Here is a 20,057-nt window from a genome sequence, read left to right as displayed (position 1 = left end):
TGAACTATACAATGGAGGGATTTAAAAGTGTATTAGATGAGGTACAGGAGACAGTAAAGGAAATAGAAATTAGATAACAGGATTACAAACAAGCAGAGGCTCTCAGAGAGAAAAGGGGATCTCCAGGGATGAAAGAATATTAAGAGAACTGTGTGACCAATCCAAACAGAACAATATTTGCATTATAGGGATACCAGAAGAAGAAGAGGAAAAAGGGATAGAAAGTCTCTTTGAGGAAATAATTGCTGAAAACTTCCTAATGTGGGGAAGGAAATAGTCTTTCAGGTCATGGAAGTGCAGTGATCTCCCAACACAAGGAACCCTAGGAAGATAATACCAGGATGTATAATAATAAAACTGGCAAAGATCAAGGATAAGGAGAGAGCATTGAGAGCAGCCAGAGAGAGAAAAATGATCACTGACAAAGGAAACCCCATCAAACTATAATCAGACTTCTCAGCAGAAACCTTGCAGGCCAGAAGGGTGTGGCATGATATATTTAATGCAATGAAGCAGAAGGGCCTCCAACCAAGAATATTCTATCCAGAAAGATTATAATTTAAATTTGAAGCAGGGATTAAGCAATTTCCAGATAAGCAAAAGTTGAGAGAACTTACCTCCCACAAACCATTTCTCCAGTGTATCATAAAGGGACTGCTCTAGATGGAAATTGTCCTAAGGTTAAATAGCTTTACCAGAGAAAATAAAAACACAGTAAAGGAAGTAGGCCAATTTATTATTAAGCAAATACAAAATTAAATCAACTACTCACAAAGTTAATTATGGGATACACAAAGAGTACAGAGTATGACATCTAATAGATAAAGAATGGTGGAGTAAGAAGAGGAAGGGGAGGGGAAAAAAGAACCTGTATATTGTATCTGAAATAGGATAATATGTGAGCTAAGAAAGACTGTTAGATAGTAAGGAAACTACCCTTAAACCTTTGGTAACCATGAATCTAAAGCCTGCAATGGCAGTAGGTACATATCTATCGATAATCACCCTAAATGTAAATGGCCTGGATGCATCAATCAAAAGACACAGAGTTACAGAATGAGAATGAATAAAATAAACCCATCTATATGCTGCCTACAAGAGACTCATTTCAGACCCAAAAACATACACAGACTAAGTGATGGAAAAAGATATTTCATGCAAATAATAGGGAGAAAAAAGGAGGTGTAGCAGTGCTTATATCAGACAAAATAAATTTCAAAAAAAAGAAAGTAACAATAGACAAAGAAGGACATTACATAATGATAAAGGGGTCAGTCAAAGAAAAGGATATAATGATATCCATGCACCCAACAGAGGAGCACCTACATATGTGAAACAAATACTAAAAGATTTGAAGGGAGAAACAGAATGCAACACACTCATCTTAGGAGACTTCAACACACCACTCACACCAAAAGACAGATTAACCAGACAGAAAATAAGTAAGGAGACAGAGGCATTGAATAATGCATTAGAACAGATGGACATGATAAACATCTCTAGAACACTCCACTCTAAAGCAGCAGAATACACATATTTCTCAAGTGCACATGGAACATTTTCCAGAATAGATCATACACTAGGCCACAAAAAGAGCCTCGATAAAATCAAAAAGACTGAAATTGTGCCAACCAGCTTCTCAGACCACAAAGATATGAAACTAGAAATAAGTGATGCAAAGAAAACAAAAAGCCCACAAACACATGAGGCTTAACAACATGCCTCCAAATAATCAATGGATCAATGACCAAATAAAAACAGAGATCAAGCAACATATGGAAACAAGTGAAAACAACAACTTAACAGCCCAAAACCTGTGGAATACAGTGAAGGCAGTTCTAAAAGGAAAGTATACAGCATTACAGGCTTACCTCAAGAATAAGAAGAATCCAAAATGAACAGTCTAAACCACAACTAATGACTAGAAAAAGAACAACAACTAAGGCCCAAAGTCAGTAGAAGGGACATAATAAAGATTAAAGCAGAAATAAGTGAAATTGAGAAGAATAAAACAATAGGAAGAATCGATAAAAACAGCAGTAGGTGTTTGGAGAAAATAAGCAAAATAGATAAGCCGCTAGTTAGACCTCTCAAGAAAAAAAGAGAGTGTACATACACAAACAGACACAGAAATAAAAAGGAAAAATCTCAAAGGACATCATGGAAATACAAAGAATTATTAGAGAATACTATGAAAAATTATATGCCAACAAATTGGATAGCATAGAAGAAAAGAATAACGTTTTAGAAAAGTATGACCTTCCAAGACTGACCCAGGAAGAAACAGAAAATCTGAACAGACTAATTACCAGCAATGAAATAAATTGGTAATAAAAAACCACCTAAGAACAAAATTCCTGAACCAGATGGCTTCACTGCTGAATTTTATTAATCATTTAAAAAAGAGTTAATACCCATCCTTCTTAAAGTATTCCAAAAAGTAGAAGAGAAGGGAATACTTCCAAACTCATTCTGTGAGGCCAGCATCAGTCTAACACCAAAACCAGAAAAAGATACCACAGAAAAAGAAAATTATAGACCAATATCCCTGATGAACATAGATGTAAAAATCCTCAACAAAATAATAGCAAACTGAATTCAAAAATATATCAGAAAGATTGTCCATCATGACTAAGTGGGATGTATTCCAGGAATGCAAGGATGCATATTCATAAATCAACCAATGTGATACAGCACATTAACAAAAAGGAGGTTAAAACCAGATGGTCATCTCAATAGATGCTGAAAAAGTATTTGACAAGATTCAAGATCCATTCATGATAAAAACTCTCAACAAAATAGGTATAGAGGGCATGTACCTCAACATAATAAAGGCCATATACAACAAACCCACTGCCAACATTATACTTAACAGCAAAAAGCTGAAGCTTTTCCTCTAAGACTGAGAACAAAACAAGAATGCCCACTCTCCCCACTTTCATTCAACATAGTACTGGAGGTCCTAGCCATGGTAATCAGACAACACAAAGAAATAAAATGCATCCAAATGGTTAATGAAGAAGTTAAACTGTGACTGTTTTCAGATGACATGATATTGTACATAGAAAACCCTAAAGAATCCACAAAAAAAACTACTTGAATAACTGAATTCAGCAAAGTTGCAGGATACAAAATTAATACATAGAAATCTGTTGTATTCCTATATACTAACAATGAACTAGCACAAAGAGAAATCAGGAGAACAACTCTATATTCAATTGCATCAAAAAGAATAAAATACCTATTAATAAACCTAACCAAGGAGTTGAAAGACCCATATTCTGAAAAGTACAAGACACTCATGAGAGAAATTAAAGAAGGCGCCAATAAATGGAAATATATCCTGTGCTCATGGATAGAAAGAATTAATATTGTCAAAATGGCCATACTGCCTAAAGCATTTTACAGAATTAATGCAATTCCTATCAAAATACCAACAGCATTCTTCAATGAACTAGAACAAATAGTTCTAAAACTCATATGGAACCACAAAAGCCCTGAACACCAAAGCAATCCTGAGAAGGAAGAATAAAGCTGGGGGGACTATGCTCCCTAACTTCAAGCTCTACTACCAAGCCACAGTAATTTAAAAAATTTGGTGCTGGCATAAGAACAGACTCTTAGATCAGTGGAACAGAATTGATAGCCCAGATATAAACCCATACTTACATGGCCAATTAATATATGATAAAGGAAACATGAATATACAATGGGGAAATGATAGCCTCTTCAACAGCTGGTGTTGGCAAATCTGGACAGCTACATGTAAGAGAATGAAACTGGATTACTCTGTAACCCCATACACAAAAGTAAACTCAAAATGGATCAAAGACCTGAATGTAAGTCATGAAACCATAAAACTCTTAGAAAAAAATATAGGCAAAAATCTCTTGGACATAAACATGAGCAACTTCTTCATGAACATATATCCCTGGGCAAGGGAAACAAAAGCAAAAAATGAACAAGTGGGACTATATCAAACCAAAAAGCTTCTATACAGCAAAGGATACCATCAGTAGAACAAAAATACATCCTTAAGTATGGGAGAATATATTCATAAATGACAGATCCAATAAAGGGTTGGCATCCAAAATATATAAAGAGCTCACACACCTCAACAAACAAAAAGCAAATAATCCAATAAAAAAATGGGCACAGGATCTGAACAGACACTTCTCCAAAGAAATTCAGTTGGCCAACAGACACATGAAAAGATGCTCCACATCACTAATCATCAGAGAAATACAAATTAAAACTACAATGAGGTATCACCTCACACCAGTAAGGATGGCCAACATCCAAAAGACGAACAACAACAAATGTTGGCAAGGATGTGGAGAAAGAGAAACCCTCCTACACTGCTGGTGGGAATGTAAATTAGTTCAACCATTGTGGAAAGCAGTATGGAGGTTCCTCAAAAAGCTCAAAATAGAAATAACATTTGACCCACGCATTCCACTCTTACGAATTTACCCTAAGAATGCAGCACCCCAGTTTGAAAAGGACATATGCACTCCTATGTTTATCGCAGCACTATGTACAATAGCCAAGAAATGGAAGCAACCTAAGTGTCCATTGGTAGATGAATGGATAAAGAAGATGTGGTGCATATACACAATGGAATATTATTCAGCCATAAGAAGAAAACAAATTCTACCATTTCAACAACATGGATGGAGCTAGAGGGTATTATGCTCAGTGAAATAAGCCAGGCAGAGAAAGACAAGTATAAAATGATTTCATTCATATGTGGAGTATAACAACAAAGAAAAAACTGAAGGAACAAAAAGGCAGCAGCAGACTCACAGAACCCAAGAATGGACTAACAGTTACCAAAGGGAAGGGGACTGGAGAGTATTGGTGGGAAGGGAGGCGTAAGGGGGAAAACAGGGCATTATGATTAGCACATATAATGTAGGGGTTGGGGACATGGGGAAGACAGTATATACAGAGAAGACAAGTAATGATTCAATAGCATGCTACTATGCTGAAGGACAGTGACTGTAATGGGGTATGTGGGGGGGACTTGATAATAGGGGGAGTCTAGTAACCATAAAGTTCAAGTAATTATACATTAACAATATCAAAATAAAAAAAAGATGTACATATACACAGTGGAATATTACTCAGCCATATAAAGAAAACAAATCCTACCATTTGCGACAACATGGATTGATCTAGAAGGTATTATGCTCAGTGAAATAAAGCAGGCAGATAAAGACAAATATCAAATGATTTCACTCATTTGTGGAAGCAAAATTGAAGGAACAAAACAGAAGCAGACCCACAGACTCCAGAAGGGACTAGTGGTTACCAACGGGAAAGAGTTGGGGAGGGTGGGTGGGGAGGGAGGGAGTAGGGGATTAAGGGGCACTATGTTTAGCAGTCATAATACAGATAGGCTTCGGGGAAGGCAGTACAGCACAAAGAAGGTAAGTAATGACTATAGCATCTTACTATGATGCAGTGGGGGTTGAGGACTTGACAATATGGGTGAATGCTGAAAGTGCAATGTTGTTCATGTGAAACCTTCATAAAATTGTATATCAACAGTACTTTAATAAATAAAATACTACAGAATCTCAATAATGAAACACTTGGGATTGCCATAGGACAATAAACAGGTAATACCTGGAAAAAATAAAGTTAAATCTGTATCTCATGTTGTACACTAAAGTATAAATGTGTCAAATATTTGAACTAAAATATGAACAAACAAGTATACTGCAAGAAAAATGGGTGAATTCTCTTCTTACCTTGGAATTGGAATGCCTTTCTAATAATGACTTAGAATCTAGAAGCCATAAAATGCTAATAAATCCAATAAAAGAATTAAAACTAGTACAAAGCAAAAAATAACAATAATATAAGAAAAGTTGAAACAAATTATAAACTGGGGGTAAAAAAATCTGGTATTCAAATCACAGATAAAGGGCTAACCTCCTTGCTACATGAGAAACCTCTGGAAATCAAGATGAAAAAGACCATCCACTCAAGAGATAAATAGAGAACACTAACAGACAAGTGACAGAAGAATAAATATAAAAATGACCCTAACACCTTATAAATGGCCCTCATTCATAAAAGATATGCAAATTAAAACTAACCAGCCTCATCCTATAAACACATTGTTATTCTATTTTCCCTCTACTTTCTGACTTTGGAGCATTTACCTCCTATTACATTCTCTTCTGATTAGTTCTACCTACTATTATTTTGAGAAAAAGTGGGAAATGCATAAAGCTATGTCTTTATTTTTTCAAGTTCTAGATCCCAAACAACTTGTTAACAAGGCAGACATATATGAAAGGCAGATATATTTGGAAAACAAGGCACACATCAATGAAAGAAATTGAAAATGACACAGTATTTTCTGAATTTAGGAGTAAATGAAATCATATATTCATCCAAAGTCCCGCTGAGTTCTGGACGAGTGCCTAGTTACCTAGTTATCAAAGCCAACCACCAAAAGTAGAGGCAACATCATGGTCCATCAGAGTACAAAGCACAATCAAGTGTCTCACAACTGTGTTCTGGGAGTTTGATGACTGAACACATCTGGATTTTAAGTTGCTTGAAGACAAAAGTTCCTGTCTTATGCACTTTTGCACCTACACTGCACTCTGCAAGGTGGGTGCTCTGCATGTATTCTCCCCACTCAAATCTTCTCCACTTTCCTGTTTGCCAAGGAGTTCAAAGTTCTATGGACAGGGAAGGTCTTAACTGATCATCTACATTTACAAAAAGAGCAGAAGAATGATGTTTCCCCTCATTTTTTATCCTGAGTAATTACTTGACATTAATAGAAGAGAATAAAGTGTTTTAAAGAACAGCTTTGCCTTCCCTTTTAGAGGTCCTATAGAGGGACTACCCTCTGGTTTGCACTGGAAGTCCAATACCAAATGACATTTTTAAAACTATCAGGATTTGGTTTTTAACACAGTTTTATGTGCACAGTATTCTACTAGTACTAGAGAAAAGTAATCCCTCTATGGTATCAATGTAAAGGTAAAAAGAACCCAGTTTCAATTAACTTTCTATTAATCTAAATTATTCTTTCAACAAAGAATGCACATTGTAAGAGCATCATGGGAAATTTTTTAAACAACTGAATAATTCTGATTTCTAGCCATACAAGAAATTCCTGGAAAATGAGTAACTATAACCAACAGCTAAAAATACCAATTGTTTAGATCAACATTTGTTTTGTTGATTTAGGAGGAGGAGGGGATAATCAAATAAATAGAACTAAAGCTCAAAACCACATGTCTCCTAAATAATTTAGATGGGTTTTTTTTCTGGAGATCTGCCCTTTTTTGGTTTGTAATAACCATTACAACAATAAAAATTAATCACTCTTTGAATTTGGAAATACTAAAATACAAAGAGTTAACTCACTGACATCCCTCTTCCCACTTTATCACCCAGAACCTAGAATTCAGCCCTTCCACTAGTTTCCATAAAAATCATCTCCAAGAACTTCATAACTTTTCACCAACTTTACATAAGAATAAGGTTTACTGAGGAGTCAAATGGCCTCCCACCAGCTCTATGTTCCTTTCTCTCTTCTTCCCAACATGGGAATTAAATGAGCTAAAGCTGCTTGGATTTTCACTGCTTACCTGAAGTAGTCCTTCCAAACAAATACATCACTGTAGGGAAGCCCCCACCCACTCCATTTTCCCTACTGTTCTTTGAAGACAGCTGTCCACTGCTTCACCCCAAATATGTCTGGCCTTGTACAGAGCCAAATATGTCTGGCCTTGAGAGACCTGAAAACACAGTGCATTGTACCCATGGGAAAGGAGCTAGATAAGGGCCTTGAAGGCCAGACTCCTGGCCATAAAGTTCACACACATGCGTGTCTTCAACACTTATGTAACCATGAATTAGAAGTATAGCAGTATAAGAAGTACAGCTTTATGCAAAATAATGTAGCCTATTTTGAGCTCCTACCATGATGACTCCCACTGCCTTCTTTGCTCTTCATGTAGCCCCAAAACCTCAAAGGCAACTCCTGCACCCCAACAATCACTATCTCTAAAATAAGTCCTGAGAAAACCATTCTTTAACTTGATCTACCTCCTTTGCTTTCATTTCTCAATGAGCTCTTACATTCCCCTAGCCCCTGACCTTTCATGTCCAAGTTTATACGATTCTTTGACCTAATAACATATAAGCTTTCCTGCTTCATTTCTGAGCTCTAACATTTCCACTTAACCTTTTGCTTGGTTCATTTTCACCCACTCCAGTAATGGCCTCACTGGACCTCATCTCAGCTTTGGTTTAATTTTTCCCCTCTTCTCCCAATCCACCAAGATGTTTCTGATATCAATTCCACTTACACAACAGCAGTACAAAACTCCCTTTCTTGAGGCCCAGATCTATATTGCCAACATCCCACTATGTGTTCTTAGGTTCTTTAAATGCAGTAAAATACAAATCATTACCCTCCCGCCCCTCCTTCCCATAATCTTCTTTCTCACTTTACTCAGGTTATTATCAAGTCATCATGCCTTTAATCACCAAACTCAGAAACTTCAAATTTCCTAGACAACAATCCCTTTTGCTTAGCCTGCTGAATCCAAGTAGACAACAAATTCTACTCCCTAAAGATCTTTCCTATATCTACTTCCTCTGTCCTTCTTCCACTTGCCAACTTTAGGGCCATATACCCTTCCTAACTTCCCATGTCTCTGGCATCTTCCCTCTGCAAGCCTTCCCATACAAGTTACCAGGATGATAATTTCCTTCCCATCTTCTCCCAATGCTTACTACCACGTTTCACACATCATATCCTCTCAATAAATATTCATTAATTATAGAAATGACTTCAAATCCTTGTGATTTCACATCTTTCCTTTCCTTGTAATTCATAGATAGCCTCTCTCTCTTTCCAACCTCATACTTCTTAAGAATTCTTCTAACTTGATTTTGGTTATCTTCTCCTTTCACCTCCAAGCAGAGCTTTCTATTACTCTTTATTGCCTGTCAAATAAATCCATGGCATTAAAGTCCTTCATTCTAGCTCAGACCTACCTTTCTTGTCTTGTCATTCATACTCCTCCTCTCACATGCTTCACTCAATTGTTGGAAGAGGTCACTGAGAAGATGTGACTACCAGTTAACCCATGGCCTAGATCCTTGCAATCAGGGGCTCCTCACCCCTTTCCCTATCCTTGAAATGCTTACCTTGCCCAAAAGACATGGCCTTGAGATTGTAATGAAGTGTTGAGACCATCTGGACTGGATGTGACTGAACCCAATGAAGCCTCTCTATAAACTTTTAAGATTCAATAAGTGAATGCAAAGATCTATTCATCTCATGCCAGCCTAAGACAAGCCTCATATGTAAATTTCCTTCCTTATTTAACCCTCCACTTACCATTCTGGAGTGGCCTGTGTCTTTCGTCAGTCTCTTCCCGCCCTCTGGGTAGGGGGAACAGCTTCAGATTACCTGGGAGGCTCCCATTGAGTCATTTCCCAAAAAATACCGTGCATTTTCCTGCCTCCTGCCTTTGTTCATGCTGCTCCCAAAATACAGAAAGTCTTTTATTTGCATCTTTCCCTGTCAAAAGCTTTCCTGGCTTTAAGGCCCAGATAAAATGCTTCTTTCTTCACAAACTTACAGGTTCCTTCAGACAAAATTTCTCTCCTTTGAGATTTAGTTTGTAACTTGGTTTGTGCAAGTATTTTATTTCTCCTACTAAAAGAGTAGTATCATAGAGTTGTTCAAAGCAGTGTTTTTCAGATCACTTGCAACATAATAACTGGAGTCTTGATAAAAACAAAAATACTACTGATCAAAACCTCTTGAGGGAGTCCTAAGAATTGTGACCTAAACCTGAGCTCCCTGGCAAAGTGCACAGGGAAGTCAGAGAGCTTCAAGTGGCACAAATGGGTTTTGAAGACAGTCAGACTAGGGGTAGCACTCCAGTTATACGTCTGTTAGAAGATAATTTTCAGAAAGAGCTATAATCACGACTCTAATATGTATAGAAAACCAGAAAAATAGTTGAAGATTTTATTTAACTCATTCAGTGAGGGAACTAGGCAGATGTTATAATCTGTTCAAAAGAGAATCTGAGAAAGACACATTTACACAGAGTCGTGAGATGACTTAAAGATGATCAAAGTCTATAATCAGATAGTCCAGGAAGATGGGCAATAGTTCAAAGACAATGAAAGGCAAGAGTCACATGACCTGGAAGATGTCCTCCAGTCAATGCAGTTTTCTCCTGAATCACGAAATTTTTTTCTATACCTCTTACTAGCTGTGTGCTTTTGAGTTTGGTATTTAACTTCTCTGAGCCTCAGTCACTTTATCTGTAAAATGGTAAAAAGATTTCATAATTTCAAAAAAGTTTAATGGAGATTATACTTACCTAATAGAGCAAATGCCAAGAGCTCAGGACAATGTTGAACACGGGATGCTCATTAAACATTATACAGTCATAAGAGTATTAGCAGTAGTTTTACTACTAACCATAAGTTCTTTGAGATACATTCTTATTTATTAATGAATATATTCATCCAGTCAGTCAACCAATGCATACCTGTTTGTGCTAGACTTGTGTGCACAATAAAATACTTCCTGTCCTCAAAAGTCCAGACTAACAGAGAAGAGGAGAACTTAAACAATTACATGAGATATAATAAGTGAAAATAGAAATAAGTGAGCACAACTGACGAGATGGCTAACCATGTGTAGAATGTAGAATGTATAGAATGCTCACAGAAAAGTATGTTAAAAGGTCAATTTGAACTGAACTTGAAGGGTGAGTAAGAAATAAGTAAGGAAGCATAGTATGCTAACAATTACTGTGCTAGATCATTATGTATGTTAATCTTATTTAACTCACTCAAGAGACATATAATAACAGCTCACTCCAGCTGAGTACTTACTATATGTCAGGTGCTATTTTAAATAGCCATCATTATCCTATTTTATGGAGAACAAAACCTGAGGATTAGAGAAATCAAGCATCTTTCCCAAGATGATATAGCCAGTGAATGGCAAAGCCACAATTCATCTGGTAACCTTTTTCCAAAGTATAGGAAGTATCACCTCAATTTACTAATAAGCAAATCAAAGCCCAGAAACAATATGGGATCTCTCAGGAAAGACTTATTAGAAGCTGGTCCCTGGTTTTTAAAGCCCATGCAGATGGCAAGGAAGAGCACTGCAGAGAGCAGGAGAACATGAAAAACCCTGGAATCATAGAGGAGTTTGGCCTGTCCCCAGAAACCAGCAATGTTTGTAAGTCAGTATGAATTTGTGGAAACAGCAATTGAAGATGAGGCCACTACAGAAGGCAGGGATTGTGAAAAATAAATTATGCCACACTAAAGATGGCTGAGTCTGCTCAGGAGGAGATGAGAAAACAATGAAGGATTTTAAACAAGGGAATGAGGAGATGAGAAGTTTTTTAGACACTGAAGGCAGGTCAAACAGTTCTAATGCAGCAAAGCTGGTATTACTGAGATAAGGAGTTGTGAAGTCAGACAGCCTGCCACTTATCTTTGAGCTGAGTCTCCTCATCTGTTAAATGAACATAATAATAGGGTAATTATTAGGCTTAGATAAAAGAACCCAGGTAAAAACCTGCTATTGTAACTCAGATCTAGGAGGCATTCGATAAGGGATGGTATAGTATTAACAGTTGTTCATTGTTATTTTTTCTGTGATAAAATACATGAAGACCTATTGTAGGTTTTTTAAGGAAGAACATGTTAAACACACTTGGGTTGCTCTTTTACCTAGGTTGTTTAGAGAGAAAACCAATGCTGCTTGATTCATTCAAGCATAGATCAACTTGTATCAAAACAGCGAAGTCCCAGAAGCACAAGGAGAAGCAGATTTCAGTAAAGGCATGAGGTTGGGGTTCAGTTTATTTAACATTTCTTATGCTCCCCCTCTGTCTAATACTGTTTTAAGTGGTATATACATAAAAATAGTTAAGACACAATCTCCTTTCACAAAGAGTCAGAGGTCTACAATCTAATTCTCTCGGTTGACTTCCTTTACTCTAGATCCCTGGCCTCCTCTCTTACTCATAACCTCACAGTCAGCTTTTAGGTCTGATATTTACATTACTCTATGGAAGTGATCTTGGTTTCCCTACTTCATTACTGTCCCCCACTTTTGAACTACTTCCTTTCCTGGCCACTCCAGCTAGATGAATCAGATTACACTTCCTCTGATCCGAACCTAACCCTCAGTACCCTACCCTGGTTCCAAGACAACTTGCTACTATAGTGAAGTTAAGCCAGATCTCTCAACAACTGGTACTGGAATTCTTCTCAGAGAAAAACACCTTGATGAGTAATTATTATTATACAGCATGTTTGAGAACCTGAGTTAGCAAGAGATAGAATAATATAAGATATACTGTTTTACATTAGAAATTCACTTAAGGATACAGAAGGGGTTGGGGAGAAAAGAGAAAGAGAGAAAAGAGACAGAAGGCAGAGTAACTTCATAGTATACCTACAATGCTTTTTTTAATGTGTAATATTCTAAGTTATTTTCATTTCTTCAACTCCCCTCATGTCTTCCGAATCTTCAGGAAGCCTTCCAATACCCTTAAGCTCCCACACCTCCCCTCAACACACACATGCAGTGTGAGTGGAGGTGATGGTGGGTAAAGTGAGGAAATCACGGGGTCAGCTTCCACTGTTAAATTGAAAGGAGAAGGGAGAGCACACCCAGAACATCGAGACAGTCCATAAACTGAACCCATCGGTAGGAGGAGGCTGGAAATAATGCTAAGTCATAGCTATCTGGAAAACTTGCAGCACACTTCAGGATGTACTTTACTTAAGAGTTGTGCAATAAGGGCTTGAACCAATATTACATAATGAAACAAAACAGATAATCTCAACTGATGTCTGGGTCGTGATTTCTTTAAGTCATTGATGACTGGTACAAATTCCATAGATCTGCCTTTTTAATATTCCAGTGGTCTTCCCCAAAGCTAGCCACCATTACCCAGGTTACTGCAACAGTCCCCATGGGATCAGCAAACATTTTCTTAAAGGGCAAGGTGGTAAATAGTTCCAGCTTTGTGGGGACAAATGGTCAACTACTCAACTCTGCATTTAAGGCCTAGAAGCAATATGTCTATATTATGTACATGTAGACAGTATGTCCATAAATGGGTTTGGTTGTGGTCCAATAAAGTCTAATGTGCAAAAGCAGGTAGTGGATTTTCTGTCCTGCTCCTCCTGTTCTTCATACCATAATCAGGGTACTCTTTCTAAGTGTCACTCCTCTGCTTACACACTTGAATGGTTTCCCATGGCCCTTAGGATCAATAAAATATCCAAACTTCTTAACAAAGTAAACAAATTTCATCCCACTGGCCTCCTCTCTAGACAGTTCTGGCTTCTAACTCAATTTTTCAGTGCTATTGAATTTCTTTAAATTCTCCAAGTTCCTCTCTCTTCCTTGTGTATGTTTGCATATGCTGTTCTATTGACTTGGAATAGTTCTCTCTCCTGCCATCCATATTCACCACCACCTCTCCCTGCAATCCCTTACTCAATTGGTGTAATCTGTATTTCTAAATGAGTAATCTATATTTCAAATTTTACATTAAATATAACTTCCCTAATCCTTAAATTCTCACAAAGTGTTGAGATTTCTGGTTTAATTGTCCTAATCTCCTACTAGTCTGAAGATCTATGAGGACAGAAACTGGTCTGCCACTCTTCAGACTGTATTCCAAAGTATTCGATAAACAATTGGTGAATGGATTCTTGACTAATGAAAAAGGAAAGGACAATAATCAGTGAAAAACTGGAATGGACCCTCAAAGGCTAATTGGTGGAGAATAAACTGAGATTTGTTTGAACTCTTCCATCTAATCCACTCTATGCTCCCAGCATATTTTCTGCTTTGCTCTCTGGCTTACAGAAAGGTTCAGGAAACATACACTTTATCTGCCAGACTTTCTGAAGCAGCAACCAATGTCCTGAATGGTTTCACTCCTGCCTTGATTTCCAAACTTAACCTGTTCATCCTTTCTTTGGCTTCTAATCTCATGCCTCATATCCTGCTTACAGTCTTGTATACAATGTTCTTTTTATATTTGACAATTCTCCTCTCAAAGTGATCTTGGCTTGCCTTCTGACCACTACATTTCATGGATCATGTAGTGAGCATATTCTATATGCCCAGCTTATAGGACTTACTCTATAACCCAGACCTACAGGACTTGATCATTTAGTCCTCATTCAAGGTCACAGTGTTATCAGAGATTTTCTTTTATTATTCCTACTTTACAGCTGATGAAAGTAAGATCTCTTAGGTTAAGAAACTTGTAAAAGAAACAGAACCAATGGCAGAGCTGAGATGTAAGGGATGAAAATCTGATTCCAGAGCTTGAGTTACTAGCCTCATAGTTATCATTTCTCTAGGCCCATGCCTGTGTTTTACCTCTCTGAATACTGTCCTGCACAGCCTCAGAAGTCCTTTGCATTACTCTTGGAAGTTCCATAGTGAATCTCATGGACAGCATGGTTGAATCCAAGGCAATCGTGATAACAGTCACTGTCCTAAACGTTGTCCATGTGTTACTTCTTTTGACCTTCACAGACTCTAGTAAGATAAGGTTAGCTCTATTTTATAAGATAGAGGAGGCACAAAGAGGTAAAATAATTTGTCCAAGTTTATATAATTAGTAATGGGAGAATTAAGAATTTAAATCTAGGCAGTCTGACTCAACAACTCATACTTCTGGGTGAGAAGAACACATTGGGAGGTGGAAAGCATAAAGAGCGCATAGGATGAGGTGAAAAGTATGGGTGAGACTGAATGGTTCAGTCTTTAATCCTCTAGGATAGAAGATCAAAACTCAGTATGTCTTTAGTTATTCGTTGCTGCCTAAACAAACCATCAAAAACCTGCCTGGCTTAAAGCAACAATCATTTATTAGGTAACAATTCTGTAGGTCAGCAGTCTGAGCTGGACTTGGCCGGGAAGTCCTGTTGGTTTTGCCTGAGACCACTCACATGGGAACACTCAGCCGGGGCAGCTCGGCAGGGCCTGGATGGTCTGAGATGGGTCCCTGGTAGGCAAAGCCGGCCTCGTGGGTATGTGACTTGGGTTTTGTTCACTGTTCTGCTACTGCTGTCCTGAAATTCATAATAATTATGGAACAAGGGGCCCTACCAGGCCTGGCAAATTATGTTGCCAGTCATGCTAGTGCTGAATGTCAGTTGGGCATCTTTCTGCACGTGTTCTCTCATCCCCAAAGAGGCTAGCCCAGGTTTCTTCGCATGCTAACAAGAGCTTCCCAACAGAGTGAGAAAAAGCCTGCAAGACCTCTTATGGTCTAGGCTCAAATCCCACATCATCACTTCTGCTGCATTTTATTGATCAAAGCAAGTCACAAGAAGGTGGAGATCTAGAGTCTAGTTGATAGAAAGAACAGAAAAGTCACAACGTGAGGGGGCATTACAGAGGGATGGAACAAGGGATATGCAATGTATCACAAATGAGGTACATGTTAAAGGAAAATGAAAAAATTTCAGTCATCTACATGCTCTGATTAAGACTTCTCCTATCGTAGATTCATGCAAAGGTACCCAGTATTTGGATAATACAGCTCTAGAACATAAGATTCCTTGTTAGACATATAAATGTGAGAGTTCTCAACAGGTAGGTGACAGGTTTCTGAATAAACAAATCAGAACCCCTAAGAAGATTGCATTAACTAAGACAAAGGTAAACAAAGAGATTCATCAGTCCTTCAGATCACCCAGATATCTGAGTGTACTCCTATTCCCATGCATCTCAGCCTCCCTCTCTAAGAGGAACCCTCCAGGGACCTATCCAGTTTCTATAGCCCACTGATGGTCCAGTATCTCTGCAGAAGGTAGAGCCTTCACTGTTATGTCCAGATATACCTACATGTAGTCCAATGACCAACCAACTAAAGAAAAAGCACTTGATCTCCACTTTAACCTAATTGCATAATGGTGGAGCAAGAAGAGAATTAACCACAGTAATAACATCCATTTGGAAGAAGGAGAGAAAGGGAAACATGCAGCAACCAGCTCTCCTTAATAGTTTTCTTCCCAGGCAGAAATTCCCTGGCCATGGAAGAAGCTAACCTATCCGGATGCCTCTGGTTATGCTCCCAGTGCCCCTGAGTTTACACTCTGGGAGGTTCTTCCTTGTCCATTATTCTCCAGGCTCAAAATGGAAATGGTCATTGAAGAGTATGTTTTCGTGGAGGCCGCTTGGGGACACAAGCAATGACTGGCTTTTGCAGACCAGATTTATGGTTTCTTTAGCAATTCAATTGCCTCAAAACCTTAGTAGGTTTCCATACTACTGGAAATATTCATTTCCACTTTATTACATGTGCAAAAACTACCCAAAGTTCTTTTCTGGACTTAGCTTCTAAACTTGTTTATTCTCTAGTTTTTATGCTCTACTTACTCCTCTCTTAATTGTTTAAATGGTAGCTACTTTGAGATAATCTTACAAAATAAGGGATAGGAACATCCTTAATATGATCTTGGCTATCAGGCTAGATTTCTTTCTTTGGCTGAAGAATTTTAATGGGATGGCTTTAAGAAAGCCTCTGAGAAACAGTCTTATCTTCTCCTGCTTGGACTATATAAATAGTTAAGATTTTCCAACCCTATGAGGCCCCAATTTTCTATACATTCTGTTTCCTTCCATCTCTGCTTGCAAACACATCATTTCTTAAGTGAGGTCATTTCTTTCTTGAAAAACCTTGTAAACTCAGCAAGGAGCAACCATTATACATTTGTGTTCTGTTTTTTTCCAAATGCTTCTCCTAAAATTCAGCCATAAGAGGAACAGTCAGTCTTCAACGCTGAGTAGGTGAAATTTTTACCAAATATTTTGCAATGGCATTATAGGGGTCCCTAGTTTTCAAGCCTGCAACACCTGTTTCCTCACTGCCAATTATCTGAAGTCTTATGGTAATGTTGTATCTTAGAAGATTTTGTTAGTCCACTTCTGGATATTTATTTTTATGTTAGTTAAAGGCTAAACTGCTATAATAAAGAGACTTCAGAAATTAGTGACATGAAAAATATGAAAATTTCTTTTCTACATAATAGCTGGGCCGAGGCTGACAGGTACTCTGTTCTGTGAGGCAATTCAGGACCCAGATTCATTCTATCTTGTTGTTGCACCTTTCCTGGATGTCTGCCTCATCTTCATGGTTGAAGCTGGTCATAGACATGTACATGAAGGGCACAGAAAGTTGTCCAGGGCAAGCCACATTCTTTTAAGAGGACAAAGCAGAAGTTGTACTTATCACTTCTACTCGTATTTCACTGGCAAGAACGTACCCACAAATTCATACCTAACTGCAAAAAAGGATAAGAAATGCAGTCTCCATCTGAGTGAACATGTGACCAGAAAGAAGAGAATGGATTTACGACAATAATTATTAGTTTGCCACAAAAAGTAAGAAGGAAAGATACCCAAGGTTAAGAATCTTGAGTTGTACAAAGACCAAAATGGGGTAAATAAAGATTTTGTTTCTTAGAGGGAAAGAGAATGACAATCAGAAAGAAAGAAAGAAAAAAAACAGGCAAAATCTAGCTGGTGCGTACCCAAGTTTCCATTTTATTCTTTCCAGTACTTTTCTGAGTATTTTTTATTTTCTTAAATGTGTTTTTTATTTTTAAAGGAAGTAGGTAGAGAAAGAAAGAGCTGGTAAAGATGTTCTGTATCTGATAAAGAAGATTATCAGGATAGAACAATAATGATATAAGGAGAATCAGAAAAAGAGGGAGTAATGAAAGTCAATGGAAGAAAAAATTTAATTATCCAAGAGAAGAATGGTTAGAAAAAGAAATTTTCTTTGGACTTGAAAATCTAGAGGTTATTGGTGAATAATTATGGTAGAAGCTAGATTTCAGTGAATTAAGGAGTAAAAAGAGACAGGGAAAAAAATGAGACAGCAAGCATGGACTAGTCTTTTTAAAAAACACTGATGTTTTAGTACAGAAGAGATAAGATGGTAACTAGTTATGACTCTTTCCACTTGCATGAGGATTAAGACTGGAACCAGTCCCTTGGGGCTGACTGGGGTATCAGGTCCTAGAGACTGGGTGGTCCACAGTTCTTACTGCCCAGCATATATATAATGTGCATCTTGACTGGGTGGAAGAACAGAGCACTCTGCATGTTAGGCGGTTATAAATGAGGTTTTGGCAAAATCTGGAACTATTCTCAGATGTGGTGGTTGAATCCTATAGCAATGGAGTCCTGGGTGTGGAAATGAAGGACTCAAAACACCTCAGCTCCATCTGGAGTTTGGGCAAAACCTTCCCCTTTGTAATATCAATGGGGAGGAGCAATAAGTCACTAAACATAAATGGAGAAGAGGGATATGAATCAGCAGTAGGAAAACATAAACTTCAGGAACTTTTATTTAACAGACTAAGTTAGAAATATGACCTCCTTCCATCCCAGGCCCCCATAAGAGGAGACTCAGAATCAACAAATTCTACTTAGAGTTGGTGCTATTTCTTCAGAGTGGCAGAGAAAGTAACTATCTCTTGTTCTTACACAGTAAGGCCAAAATTCATTTAAGAAAATAAATACCATCTCATAGAGAAAGAATTGTATTGTCTCTAAGAAAACAAATGCTGCTTATTGCAATGTGGGCTTATGTTCCAGGTGACACAACTGCATGTGTGAATGGGAAGACTGAATGACTACTGGAAGATTCACCTTCAACCTTGCTCATGAGACTTGAGCCTATTACCCTCCGGAGTCCCAGATGACTGAGTACAAAATAAAAAAATAAATGCTCATCAGATAAAGTCTGACTCATTGTGATTTTGGAAGAAGAAACCACAGGATGAACACTTGTTTGATGGGAAGTGTTGAGTATTTCTGAAGGATCGGACAAGGCTACCGGACTGAGAAGTTTGGAAGAAAGAAATGTAAGAGGCTAGAGAGAAGGCATCAGAAGAGTGAAGGGGATGTTCTCCTTATAAGGCTTAAGTCTGGAAAATCACTCCTCTGGGTAGTTTGTCAGGCCCTTACAGAAAGGTTATTGGAGACCTATGTGGTTGTGGCTGACACGGAAGTTTAGCTTAATAGGGTAAACTTAATGAGCCCCATTTGTTTGGAGGCTTTATCAGAGAAAGGGTCTGTTTCTGTTTGCAGGAGCAAGTCTGGGCAGCACCAAGTCAACCAAGCTCTTGGACACTCAGACACTCTTTGGGCCAGCATATTATGGAGGTATCCAGTAAGCACAGGACAGTGTCATTCTAGGGCCTGTGTTCATCAGTCCCTGACTTTGGTAGCACTGGGCGGGCCTGCTTCCTCCACAGGCTGAGAGGAACCTCCGTACACCTGGAGTCCACCAAGAACAGACGGCCTGGCTACAAGTTCAGGATGACCACCTCTCAGAATCTGAAATAAAATCTTGCCCTGTGCTTGCCAGAAGGGTTCAGTTCCATGAAATCATTCAATGCATAAAAATAGACCGGGAGTGGGAAAATAGCTCGGCAAAGGTATAAAAGGTGTGGTTAAAGACTGGAGTGCCATTTTAATGTGGTTGGGCTGTACCTGACTGGTAGTTTTAAAAAATTATTCTGTGCCAGACTGATTGAAGGAGGGTTTTATTGATTATGCTTATTTTTTAATAGGAGAGACTTGAACTTTATAGGCTAAGGGTAAAAACACAGTGAGGTTCAGTGTGGAAAGCCAAGGCATAACTGATGGAGGAAACTGACCATGATATGTTTTATTTAGTTTATAGCATCTTTTCAGAAAATGGCAGCTTAGAGATTCTTTTAAGTTTCTAAGTTAAGACACAGCTTTTCCATAGTTCCCTAGATAAATATTCAGTAAGTATTAAAAAGTGTTAAGACTTTCTTGAGTTCATGTAAGTTGTGTTTTAACTTACTCCAAAACATATATAACCAGCAAAGATTCCACCTGGGTACTGATGTGAAGAAATGAATCTTGAGATTGGAAAATAGCTAAGTCATCTGAAATTTCCATCAAAAAAAGTTTGTCAGTAAATTAATATGATTAACAAATTGAG

The 20,057-nt window shown here is 38.0% G+C and overlaps 1 long non-coding RNA gene across 1 annotated transcript in view; it reads left to right on the top strand.

Moving 5' to 3' along the window:
• Nucleotides 1–19,841, top strand: part of LOC118968283 (uncharacterized) — a 35,104-nt gene extending 15,263 nt beyond the window's left edge. Inside the window, exon 3 of the long non-coding RNA XR_005055857.2 lies at nucleotides 18,677–19,841. This is a non-coding gene — a long non-coding RNA (uncharacterized lncRNA). The remainder of the gene's footprint in view (nucleotides 1–18,676) is intronic.
• Nucleotides 19,842–20,057: the final 216 nt, after the last annotated feature.

The sequence above is a fragment of the Manis javanica genome, chromosome 4 (genome assembly GCF_040802235.1).
Source record: "Manis javanica isolate MJ-LG chromosome 4, MJ_LKY, whole genome shotgun sequence".
NCBI classification, from domain to species: Eukaryota; Metazoa; Chordata; class Mammalia; order Pholidota; family Manidae; genus Manis; species Manis javanica.
This window is presented reverse-complemented; position numbering and strand designations above follow the sequence as displayed.